Here is a 12573-nt window from a genome sequence, read left to right as displayed (position 1 = left end):
GTTTCAGGAAAACTTGTCTTATTGGAATTTGCTACCTCTTTCTGTTATCGGAAGGATTAGTCATTAAAATGAGTGTGTTGCCCAAATGTTTATATTTATTTCAATGTTTACCCACTTTTATTCCAAAATCTTTTTTATTTCACTGGATCAAACATTCATGCATTTTATTTTGGATGGCAAGGTACCACAGATTGGTAGAAAACATTTACAGAAGCCTAAGTCATTGGGGGGTTTAGCTCTACCAAATTTTCAGACATACTATTGGGCTGCAAATTTCAGAACCCTTCTGTACTGGCTGCAGACTGATCCTACTGGCCCTAGACCACTCTGGGTCCAGATGGAGTCTGAATCGTGTAAACCTGCTGCAGTTCCTTCTGTGTTGTGCTCGTCTCTCCCAGTGTCCCTAGGCAAAAGGTGTGTCAACCCAATTTTAAAGCAGTCTCTTAAAATTTGGAATCAGTTCCGTTTAGCCTTTAGCCTCCGATGCTTTTCTCTATCAGGCCCAATCAGAACATCTTATTTCCTCCATCTTTCAATGAAAATCACATTGTATGATTTTTAAGTAATTCATTTGCATGTTATTGCATGACATAAGTATTTGAAACATCAGAAAAGCAGAACTTAATATTTGGTACAGAAACCTTTGTTTGCAATTACAGAGATCATACGTTTCCTGTAGTTCTTGACCAGGTTTGCACACACTGCAGCAGGGATTTTGGCCCACTCCTCCATACAGACCTTCTCCAGATCCTTCAGGTTTCGGGGCTGTCGCTGGGTAATACAGACTTTCAGCTCCCTCCAAAGATTTTCTATTGGGTTCAGGTATGGAGACTGGCTAGGCCACTCCAGTACCTTGAGATGCTTCTTACGGTGCCACTCCTTAGTTGCCCTGGCTGTGTGTTTCGGGTCGTTGTCATGCTGGAAGACCCAGCCACGACCCATATTTAATGCTCTTACTGAGGGAAGGAGGTTGTTGGCCAAGATCTCGCGATACATGGCCCCATCCATCCTCCCCTCAATACGGTGCAGTCGTCCTGTCCCCTTTGCAGAAAAGCATCCCAAAGAATGATGTTTCCACCTTCACGCGTCACGGTTGGGATGGTGTTCTTGAGGTTGTACTCATCCTTCTTCTTCCTCCAAACACAGCGAGTGGAGTTTAGATCAAAAAGCTATATTTTTGTCTCATCAGACCACATGATCTTCTCCCATTCCTCCTCTGGATCATCCAGATGCTCATTGGCAAACGTCAGACGGGCCTGGTCATGAGCTGGCTTAACCAGGGGGACCTTGTGTGCGCTGCAGGATTTTAATCCATGACGGAGTAGTGTGTTACTAATGGTTTTCTTTGAGACTGTGGTCCCAGCTCTCTTCAGGTCATTGACCAGGTCATGCCGTGTAGTTCTGGGCTGATCCCTCACCTCCCTCATGATCATTGATGCCCCACGAGGTGAGATCTTGCATGGAGCCCCAGACCGAGGGTGATTGACCGTCATCTTGAACGTCTTCCATTTTCTAATAATTGCGCCAACAGTTGTTGCCTTCTCACCGAGCTGCCTGCCTATTGTCCTGTAGCCCATCCCAGCCTTGTGCAGGTCTACAATTGTGTCCCTGATGTCCCTACACCCTTTCTGGTCTTGGCCATTGTGAAGAGTTTGGAGTCTGTTTGATTGAGTGTGTGAACAGGTGTCTTTTATACAGGTAACAAGTTCAAACAGGTATACAGGTAATGAGTAGAGAACAGGAGGGCTTCTTAAAGAAAAACGAACAGGTCTATGCGAGCCGGAATTCTTACTGGTTGGGAGGTGATCAAATACACTGCTCAAAAAAATAAAGGGAACACTTAAACAACACAATGTAACTCCAAGTCATTCACACTTCTGTGAAATCAAACTGTCCACTTAGGAAGCAACACTGATTGACAATAAATTTCACATGCTGTTGTGCAAATGGAATAGACAACAGGTGGAAATTATAGGCAATTAGCAAGACACCCCCAATAAAGGAGTGGTTCTGCAGGTGGTGACCACAGACCACTTCTCAGTTCCTATGCTTCCTGGCTGATGTTTTGGTCACTATTGAATGCTGGCGGTGCTTTCACTCTAGTGGTAGCATGAGACGGAGCCTACAACCCACACAAGTGGCTCAGGTAGTGCAGCTCATCCAGGATGGCACATCAATGCGAGCTGTGGCAAGAAGGTTTGCTGTGTCTGTCAGCGTAGTGTCCAGAACATGGAGGCGCTACCAGGAGACAGGCCAGTACATCAGGAGACGTGGAGGGGGCCGTAGGAGGGCAACAACCCAGCAGCAGGACCGCTACCTCCGCCTTTGTGCAAGGAGGAGCAGGAGGAGCACTGCCAGAGCCCTGCAAAATGATCTCCAGCAGGCCACAAATGTGCATGAGTCTGCTCAAACGGTCAGAAACAGACTCCATGAGGGTGGTATGAGGGCCCGACGTGCAGGACGTTTGGCATTTGCCAGAGAACACCAAGATTGGCAAATTCGCCACTGGCGCCCCGTGCTCTTCACAGATGAAAGCAGGTTCACACTGAGAACATGTGACAGACGTGACAGAGTCTGGAGACGCCGTGGAGAACGTTCTGCTGCCTGCAACATCCTCCAGCATGACCAGTTTGGCGGTGGGTCAGTCATGGTTTGGGGTGGCATTTATTTTGGAGGCCGCACAGCCCTCCATGTGCTCGCCAGAGGTAGCCTGACTGCCATTAGGTACCGAGATGAGATCCTCAGACCCCTTGTGAGATCATATGCTGGTGCGGTTGGCCCTGGGTTCCTGCTAATGCAAGACAATGCTAGACCTCATGTGGCTGGAGTGTGTCAGCAGTTCCTGCAAGAGGAAGGCATTGATGCAATGGACTGGCCCGCCCGTTCCCCAGACCTGAATCCAATTGAGCACATCTGGGACATCATGTCTCGCTCCATCCACCAACGCCACGTTGCACCACAGACTGTCCAAGAGTTGGCAGATGCTTTAGTCCAGGTCTGGGAGGAGATCCCTCAGGAGATCATCCCCCACCTTTTCAGGAGCATGCCCAGGCATTGTAGGGAGGTCATACAGGCACGTGGAGGCCACACACACTACTGAGCCTCATTTTGACTTGTTTTAAGGACATTACATCAAAGTTGGTTCAGCCTGTAGTGTGGTTTTCCACTTTAATTTTGAGTGTGACTCCAAATCCAGACCTCCATGGGTTGATAAATTTGATTTCCATTGATAATTTTTGTGTGATTTTGTTGTCAGCACATTCAACTATGTAAAAAAAAAAGTATTTAATAAGAATATTTCATTCATTCAGATCTAGGATGTGTTATTTTAGTGTTCCCTTTATTTATTTGAGCAGTGTACCTATGTCATGCAATAAAATGCACTACTTGTTCTCCCCACTGTATATGACACTGTTATAGATCCGTCTCCCCTTACAGCCCTTTTTGGAGTACTGCCCATGGGTACCCCCTATCAAGAATCCAGTCGGACACTGTTGCTTATACAACTCTTTTAGCTAGACGGCTAATACTACAGAACTGGAAGATGGCAGCTCCCCCATCTTATAAATATTGGGTGAGAGATGTGTTGTGCTCTCTGAAACTTGAAAAAATTCAATTAAATTCACGTGGGAACCCCAAACTGTTTAATGAGGCTTGGGCTCCATTCCGGTCTTACTTTAAACAGTCCATCCTCTGATGGCATTCCTATTAATACCAAAATAAGTATGCATTTTACCCCCCTGTGACTTAAGGGTTGGATGAGCATTTCTTTGTGTCTTTTTCTGGGAGGGGGGAGTTAAGGTTGATGTGCTTATTGATTGTGACCTGCGGATGCCTTGTTCATCTTGCCCGGTCAGAGACTAAAATGTGAGCTTGTTTAACCCAGTTTTTATTTAAACATTTTGTTCACGCCTACATAAAATTATTATTATTCATTTTTTTATTTTAAAGCATTATAAACTTTTTATTTTTGGTCCAGTGGATGGTCAGTCTGTGGCCATGACTGTCTGTGTGGTTGCATTTCTCCACCCCTATCCCTTGATTGTTTACAGCAACAATGGTGAGGTGGTAGCTCTGTCCCTATACTATAGATTGCCCTTTAACCTTTGTAACCTTCTGCCAGGTGTGTTTAACTTGTCTAAAGTATGGTATCTTTAAAGCAATTTTTTTTCGCCTCGTCTCGTCTCATCTCGTCTCGTCTCGTCTCGTCTCGTCTTGTCTTGTCTTGTGTGTAAAACTTAATAAACAGAGTTAAAAAGAAAAGAAATAGCCAAATCCACAAATTTGAAAGTGTGTCCACATATGTTTGTATATACAGTTGAAGTCAGGAGTTTACATACATCTTAAACAAATACATTTAAACTCAGTTTTTCACAATCCCTGGCATTTAATCCGAATAATATTCCCTGTTTTAGGTCAGTTAGGATAACCACTGTATTTTAAGAATGTGTAATGTCAGAATAATAGTAGAGAGAATGATTAATCTCATCACATTCCCAGTGGGTCAGAAGTTTACATACACTCACTTAGTATTTGGTAGCATTGCCTTTAAACTGTTTAACTTGGGTCAAATGTTTTGGGTAGCCTTGCACAAGCTTCCCACAATAAGTTGGATGAATTTTGGCCCATTCCTCCTGACAGAGCTGGTGTAACTGAGTCAGGTTTGTAGGCATCCTTGCTCACACATGCTTTTTCAGTTCTGCCCACAAATTTTCTATTGGATTGCAGTCAGGTCTTTGTGATGGCCACTCCAAAACCTTGACTTTGTTGTCCTTAAGCCATTTTGCCACAACTTTGGAAGTATGCTTGGGGTCATTGTCCATTTGGAAGACCCACTTGCGAACAAGCTTTAACTTCCTGAGTGATGTCTGGAGATGTTGCTTCAATATATCCACGTAATTTTCCTACCTCATGTTTCCATCTATTTTGTGAAGTGCACCAGTCCCTCCTGCAGCAAAGCACTGCCAAAACATGATGCTGCCACCCCCGTGCTTCACGGTTGGGATGGTGTTCTTCGGCTTGCAAGCCTCCCCCTTTTTCCTCCAAACATAACGATGGTCATTATGGCCAAACAGTTCTATTTTTGTTTCATCAGACCAGAGGGCATTTCTCCAAAAAGTACAATATTTGTCCCCATGTGCAGTTGCAAACCGTAGTCTAGCTTTTTTTATGACGGTATTGGAGCAGTGGCTTCATCTTTGCTGAGTGGCCTTTTAGGTTATGTCCATATAGGACTTGTTTTACTGTGGATATAGATACTTTTGTGCCTGTTTCCTCCAGCATCTTCACAAGATCCTGTGCTGTTGTTCTGGGGTTGATTAGCACTTTTCGCACTTAAGTACGTTCATCTCTAGGAGACAGAATGCGTCTCCTTCCTGAGCGGTATGACGGCTGCGTGGTCCCATGGTGTTTATACTTGAGTACAATTGTTTGTACAGATGAACGTGGTACCTTCAGGTGTTTGGAAATTGCACCCAAGGATGAACCAGACTTATGGAAGTCTACATTTGTTTGAGGTCTTGGCTGATTTCTTCTGATTTTCCCATGATGTCGAGCAAAGATGCACTGAGTTTGAAGGTAGGCCTTGAAATACTTGCACAGGTACACCTCCAATTGACTCAAATTATGTTAATTAGCCAATCAGAAGCTTCTAAAGGCACGAGATCATTTTCTGGAATCTCCCAAGCTTTTTAAAGGCACAGTCAACTTAGTGTATGTAAACTTCTGACCCACTGGAATTGTGATACAGTGCTTTAAGTGAAATAATCTGTCTGTAAACAATTGTTGGAGAAAACAACCAGGGTGTGGGAGTGTTTTCTGAAATGATAAAGGCCTCTACCTCTTCCAAAAACATTATCATGAATTTCCTCCCTCACGTTCCTCCCAAACTTAGTTTACGTCCGAACACACAACAACAGACTCTGAAAACAGAGCTGGAACAGTCGGTTGACGTTGTTTGTGATCGTGTGGAGAGTGGTAAAGTCTTCTATGAGACGCTGGACAGCTCCACTCCATGGTGCCTGTCACATGGGAGAGGGAGATCTCTTCTGAAAGCAACCATCTCCACCTCTCCTTCTCTTCCCCCAATGTCAGTCATGTAGCAGAAAGGGCAATTTAGAAAGAAAGAAATCATGAGAGAGAGAGAGAGAGCGAGAGAGCGAGAGAATAAAGATGTGCAAAAAGAAAAAGGGGAAAATTAAATGAATTGAAAAGTTCTCTCACACCGGTATGGACCATTGATTTCCTATTCTCTTGGAAACATTTAATGAGCCTAAATAGGAGCCTCGTTTGACACAGAGAGAGAGACATTGAGGAGCCTCCCAATGAGAGGAAATCGCTCAGTGGCTGTGATGGCTAGGAGAGGGAGAGGAGAAGGAGGAGAAGGCAATGTATGAAGGTATGCGTGAGACAACTAGGAGGGGGGAAAGAGGAGGAGGTGGTAGAGGATGTGCTGTGGTTTCAGACGAGTTGATGTGTGAGTTGAGACAGATGCTGGGGAAATGGTCCATGGTGAAACCATTATTAGACCTGCCTGTTGACAACCAGACATGGAGAAAAGAGGGGGGTGATAGGCGGGAAAGAGGGTGTTCAGGTATTGTTAGCTGAGGAGCCATGCCTGCCGGCGCCCAATACTGATCGGTGTGTTTGTGTTTATGCATGTACAGTACATATACATGAGCGAGCAGGTACATTACTGTAATGCTGGTCTGTTTATCCTCTTCAACCCTATTCGGAAGTGACTAGAATTACTACGTTGGTTATGTAAATATTACACCAGCATGTGCGTTATTCCAGAGAACAATTCACACGGGAATAGTTTCCAAACTGCCCCGTAATTCAGTTGAATCTTATTACAGAAACCTGGAGTTTGTTAATCTAGGCATGAATATATTCAACATCATGTCGAGACAATAAGCTACTCTGAAAACTCGTGCTAGGCTGTAAAGCTAGCTAGGCCTCCGGTACAAAGCAGGAGGGAGCGACACAGGTAGCTAGCTAGCCCTCCGGTACAAAGCAGGCGAGAGCGACACAAGTAGCTAGCTAGGCCTCCGGTACAAAGCAGGAGGGAGCGACACAGGTAGCTAGCTAGCTAGGACACCAGCAGAAAGTGTCCTTAGCCCCTGAAAAACTCATACAATATTTTGATATCCCCTTTGACCCACATTTTAAATCGCAAAGACAATCAGTAGAAATCCAGAATATCAAAAGTGTCACACAAGCATGACGATGGCGTGCTCGATGGGGGGGACGTTTATGCAGGAACCAATGGGATGCTCGAGGGGGCGCATTCTAATCACACACTATTGCCCAATCCTGCTGATGTGAGCTGCTGAACAGAACACCCCACATCAACTTGAGATGCGTTATGGATGAGAAAGTGAAAAAGTTTAGCTCAGCGGGGAATCGGGGATGCCCTGCATTGTGATCTATTGCCTACATCTACAGCAAGAGTTTCATTAAAATAACCCTAGGCACGATACTTTTTTTATTGAACATTTAATTAAACTGACACATTTGTCAATTCAAGTTCAATTAATTGGCACAAAATGTAGCCTATAAACACAAGTATTCAAATCAAATCAAATTGTATTTGTCACATGCGTCAAATACAACAGACCTTTCAGTGAAATGCTGACTTACCAGCCCCTAACCAACAATGCAGTTTTAAAAAATATATGAGTAAGAATAAGAAATAAAAGTAAAAAGTAATTAAAGAGCAGCAGTAAAATAACAATAGCAAGACTGTACACAGGGGGGTGCCGGTACAGAGCCAATGTGCCGGGGCACCAGTTAGTTGAGGTAATATGTACATGTAGGTAGAGTTATTACAGGGACTATGCATAGATGACAACAGAGTGTAGCAGTGGTGTAAAAGGGGGGGCGGGGCAATGCAAATAGTCTGGGTAGGCATTTGATTAGATGTTCAGGAGTCTTATGGGTTGGGGATAGAAGCTGTTTAGAAGCCTCTTGGACCTAGACTTGGCGCTCCGGGTACAGCTTGCCGTGCGGTAGCAGAGAGAACAGTTTATGACTAGGGTGGCTGGAGTCTGACAATTTTTAGGGCCTTCCTCTGACACCGCCTGGTGTAGAGGTCCTGGATGGCAGGAAGCTTGGCCCCAGTGATGAACTGGGTCGTACGCACTGCCCTCTGTAGAGCCTTGCGGTCGGAGGCCATGCAGTTTCCATACAAGGCAGTGATGCAACCAGTTAGGATTCTCGATGATGCAGCTGTAGAACCTTTTGAGGATCTGAGGACCCATGCCAAATAATTTCAGTCTCCTGAGGGGGAAAAGGTTTTTTCATGCCCTCTTCATGACGGTCTTGGTGTGCTTGGACCATGTTAGTTTGTTGGACACCAAGGAACTTGAAGCTCTCAACCTGCTCCACTACAGCCTCGTCAATGAGAATGGGGGCATGCGCAGTCCTCTTTTTCATGTAGTCCACAATCATCTCCTTTGTCTTGATCATGTTGAGGGAGAAGTTCTTGTCCTGACACCACATGGCCAGGTCTCTGATCTCCTCCCTATAGGCAGTCTCGTCGTTGATCAGGCCTGTTGTGTCATCTGCAAACTTAATGATTGTGTTGGAGTTGTGCCTGCCCTTGCAGTCATGAGTGAACAGGGAGTACAGGAGGGTCCTGAGCACGCACCCCTGAGGGGCCCCTCTGTTGTGGATTAGCATTGCGAATGTGTTGTTACCTACCCTTACCACCTGCGGGCGGCCCATCAGGAAGTCCAGGACCAAGTCCAGGTCCCAGGGTCCTTAGCTTAGTGATGAGCTTTGAGGGCATTATGGCGGTTGAATACTGAGCTGCAGTCAATGAATAGCACTCTCACATAGGTGTTCCTTCTGTCCAGGTGTGAAAGGGCACTGTGGAGTGCAATAGAGATTGCACCATCTGTGGATCTGTTAGGGTGGTATTCAAATTGGAGTGGGTCTAGGGTTTCTGGGATAATGATGTTGATGTCATGACCAGCCTTTCAAAGCACTTCATGACTACAGATGTAAGTGCTACGGGTCAGTAGTCATTTAGGCAGGTTGCCTTGGTGTTCTTGGGCACAGGGACTATGGTGATCTGCTTAAAACATGTTGATATTACAGACTCTGACAGGAACAGATTGAAAAATGTCAGTGAAGACACCAGTTGGTCAGCGCATACGTCCTGGTAATCCGTCTGGCCCAGCGGCCTTGTGAATGTTGACCTGTTTAAAGGTCTTACTCACATCGGCTGCAGGGTGCGTGATCACACAGTCTTCCGGAACAGCTGGTGCTCTCATGCATGTTTCAGTGTTATTTGCCTCGAAGCGAGCATAGAAGTAGTTTAACTCGTCTGTTAGGCTCGTGTCACTGGACAGCTCTCGGCTGTGCTTCCCTTTGTAGTCTAATGGTTTGCAAGCCCTGTCACAACTGACGAGCATCAGAGCTGGTGTAGTATGATTAAATCTTAGTCATGTATTGATGCTTTGCCTGTTTGATGGTTCGTCGCGGGGGCATAGAGGGATTTCTTATAAGCTTCTGGGTTAGAGTCCCGCCCCTTGAAAGCGGAAGCTCTAGCCTTTAGCTCAGTGTAGATGTTGCCTATAATCCATGGTTTCTGGTTGGGGTATGTACGTACGGTCACTGTGGGGACAACGTCATCGATGCACTTATTGATGAAGCCAATGACTGATGTAGTGTACTCCTCATAATCCAGTCTGTGCTAGCAAAACAGTCCTGTAGTTTAGCATCTGCTTCATCTTAACACTTTTTGATTGATCGAGTCACTGGTGTTTCCTGCTTTAATTTTTGTTTGTAAGCAGGAATCAGGAGGATAGAATTATGATCAGATTTGCCAAATGGAGGGCGAGGGAAAACTTGGTATGCGTCTCTGTGTGTGAAGTAAAGGTGGTCCAGTTTATTTCATCTGGTTGCACATTTAACATGCTGATAGAAATTTGGTACGACGGATTTAAGTATCCCCGAATTAGTCCATGGCTACTAGGAGTGCCGACCCTGGGTGAGCGTTTTCCTATTTACTTATGCCGAATTCAGGTCATTCAGTGCGGTCTCAGTGCCAGCATCAGTCTGTGGTGGTATGTAGACAGCTATGAAAAATGCAGATGAAAACTCTCAGGAGATAGTGTGGTCTACAGCTTAACATGAGATACTCTACCTAAGGCGAGCAAAACCTTCGAGACTTCCTTAAATTTCGTGCAGCAGCTGTTATTTACAAAAATACATAGTCTGCCACCCCTTGTCGTACCAGACGCAACTGTTCTGTCCTGCCGATAGTGTATAGCCAGACAGCTGCATGTTGATAATGTTGTCGTTCAGCCACGACTCCGTGAAGCATAAGATATTACACTTTTGAATGTCCTGTTGGTAGTTTAATCTTCTGCGTAGGTCATCAAATTTATTTTCCTAAGGTTGCACGTTTGCTAGCAGAATGGATGAAAGTGGGGGTTTATTTTATCGCCTACGAATTCTCAGAAGGCAGACCGCCCTCTGGCCCCTTAATCTCTGCCATCTCTTCACGCAAATATTGGGGATCTCTGGGCCTGTTCCCGGGAGAGCAGTATATCATTCACGTCGAGCTCGTCGGACTCATTAAAGGAAAAAAAGGATTATGCCAGTCCATGGTGAATAATCGTAGTTCTGATGTCCATTAGTTAATTTTGGTCATAAGAGATGGTAGCAGCAACATTATGTACAAAATAAGTTAAATAAGTTGTAAAGAAATGAAAAAAAAAAAAAATCACAATTGGTTAGGAAAACCTAACACGCCTTGTCCTCCGGCACCATCTTGTCCTCCGGTACCATCTTGTGAAAGTTGATAAAACTAGGGCATTCATATTAAATATGAGCATAGAGTTTGCACAAAAACAGTAGGTTATTTCTGGCTAGAATTGTTCCACTCCTGCCATGAAAAAAATTACCAACATGGCAGATTTGGCCAGGACTAAAACTACGGATGTTTTTTTTTGCTCATCCACATACATTACATTACCTGACCTCCCCCAGTAAAACCAATCCTGTCTGAATAGCACTTTGGTTACATGTTTTTTTCAGTCCAACCCCGGATTTTCCAGACATGGCCTGCTGTTGTCTCATCTCATCTCTTAGCAGAGACGGCTGTAGGATGCAGCAGTGTGGATGGGTGTTTTGCAGTGCCTGTGTACGTTTGGCTGTGCAGTCGTGTGTGACTAGCTGAAAGTTCTCTCCTAGTAGAGCTGAGAGGAGGGGAGAGCTGGCGGAGGCTGGACTCTAATCCTCTGGTGATTAATTATAGCGGGTTAGGATGCCAGCTACACAACCAGTCCAAACAGGAATGCCCCTTCTATACTTACACACAAACAAACTTAGACATAAATGTGAGCACACATACAGTTGAAGTCAGAAGTTTACATAAACTTGCAGTGGGGAGAACTTTTGTATTTGATACACTGCCGATTTTGCAGGTTTTCCTACTTAAAGCATGTAGAGGTCTGTCATTTTTTATCATAGGTACAATTCAACTGTACAATAGTACGCAAACAATAGTACGCAATAATAAACACCACGGGACCACACAGACGTCATACCACTCAGGAAGGAGACGCGTTCTGTCTCCTAGAGATGAACGCACTTAGGTATGAAAAGTGCGAATCAGTCCCAAGACAACAGGCTTGTTGGACCTTGTGAAGATGCTGGAGGAAACAGGCACAAAAATATCTATAACCACAGTAAAAACGGGTCCTATATCGACATAACTTGAAAGGCCGCTCAGCAAGGAAGAAGCCACTGCTCCAATACCGACACAAAAAAGCCAGACTATGGTTTGCAACCGCACATGGGAACAAAGGCCGTACTTTTTGGACAAATGTCCTCTTGTCTGATGAAACAAAAAATAGAACTGTTTGGCCATAATGACCATCGTTATGTTTGGAGGAAAAAGGGGGAGGCTTGCAAAGAACCACATCCCAACCGTGAAGCACGGGGAAGGCAGCATCATGTTCTGGGGGTGATTTGCTGCAGGAGGGACTGGTGCACTATACAAAATAGATGGCTTCATGAGGCAGGAAAATTATGTGGATATATTGAAGAAACATAACTAGACATCGGTCAGGTAGTTAAAGCTTGGTAGCAAATGGATCTTCCAAATGGACAATGACCCGAAGCATACTTCCAAAGTTGTGGCAAAATGGCTTAAGGACAACAAAGTCAAGTTATTAGAGTGGCCATCACAAAGCCCTGACCTCTATCCTATAGAAAATTTGTGGGCAGAATTGAAAAAGTGTGTGCGAGCAAGGATGCCTACAAACCTGACTCAGTTACACCAGCTCTGTCAGGAGGAATGGGCTACACGAAACATTTGACCCAAGTTAAACAATTTAAAAGGTAATGCTACCAAATCCTAATTGAGTGTATGTAAACTTCTGACCCACTGGGAATGTGATGAAAGAAATAAAAGCTAAAATAATTAATTCTCTCTACTATTATTCTGACATTTCACATTCTTAAAATAAAGTGGTGATCCTAACTGATCTAAGACTGGGAATTTTTACGAAGATTAAATGTCAGGAATTGTGAAAAACTGAGTTTAAATGTATTTAA

General features: G+C 44.6%; 1 protein-coding gene and 1 pseudogene across 2 annotated transcripts in view; both read right to left on the bottom strand.

The window, feature by feature from the left end:
* LOC110522748 (plexin-B2) overlaps positions 1 to 12573 on the bottom strand; it is a 245207-nt gene that overhangs the window by 183215 nt on the left and 49419 nt on the right. The gene's annotated exons all lie outside the window — the stretch shown is intronic.
* On the bottom strand, positions 888 to 1859 carry LOC149983928 (uncharacterized; annotated as a pseudogene).

Source organism: Oncorhynchus mykiss, chromosome 4 (assembly GCF_057628025.1).
Source record: "Oncorhynchus mykiss isolate SJ-2025 chromosome 4, ASM5762802v1, whole genome shotgun sequence".
Taxonomy (NCBI): Eukaryota; Metazoa; Chordata; class Actinopteri; order Salmoniformes; family Salmonidae; genus Oncorhynchus; species Oncorhynchus mykiss.
The sequence above is the reverse complement of the archived record's forward strand: the minus strand, read 5'-3'. Positions and strand labels throughout refer to the sequence as shown.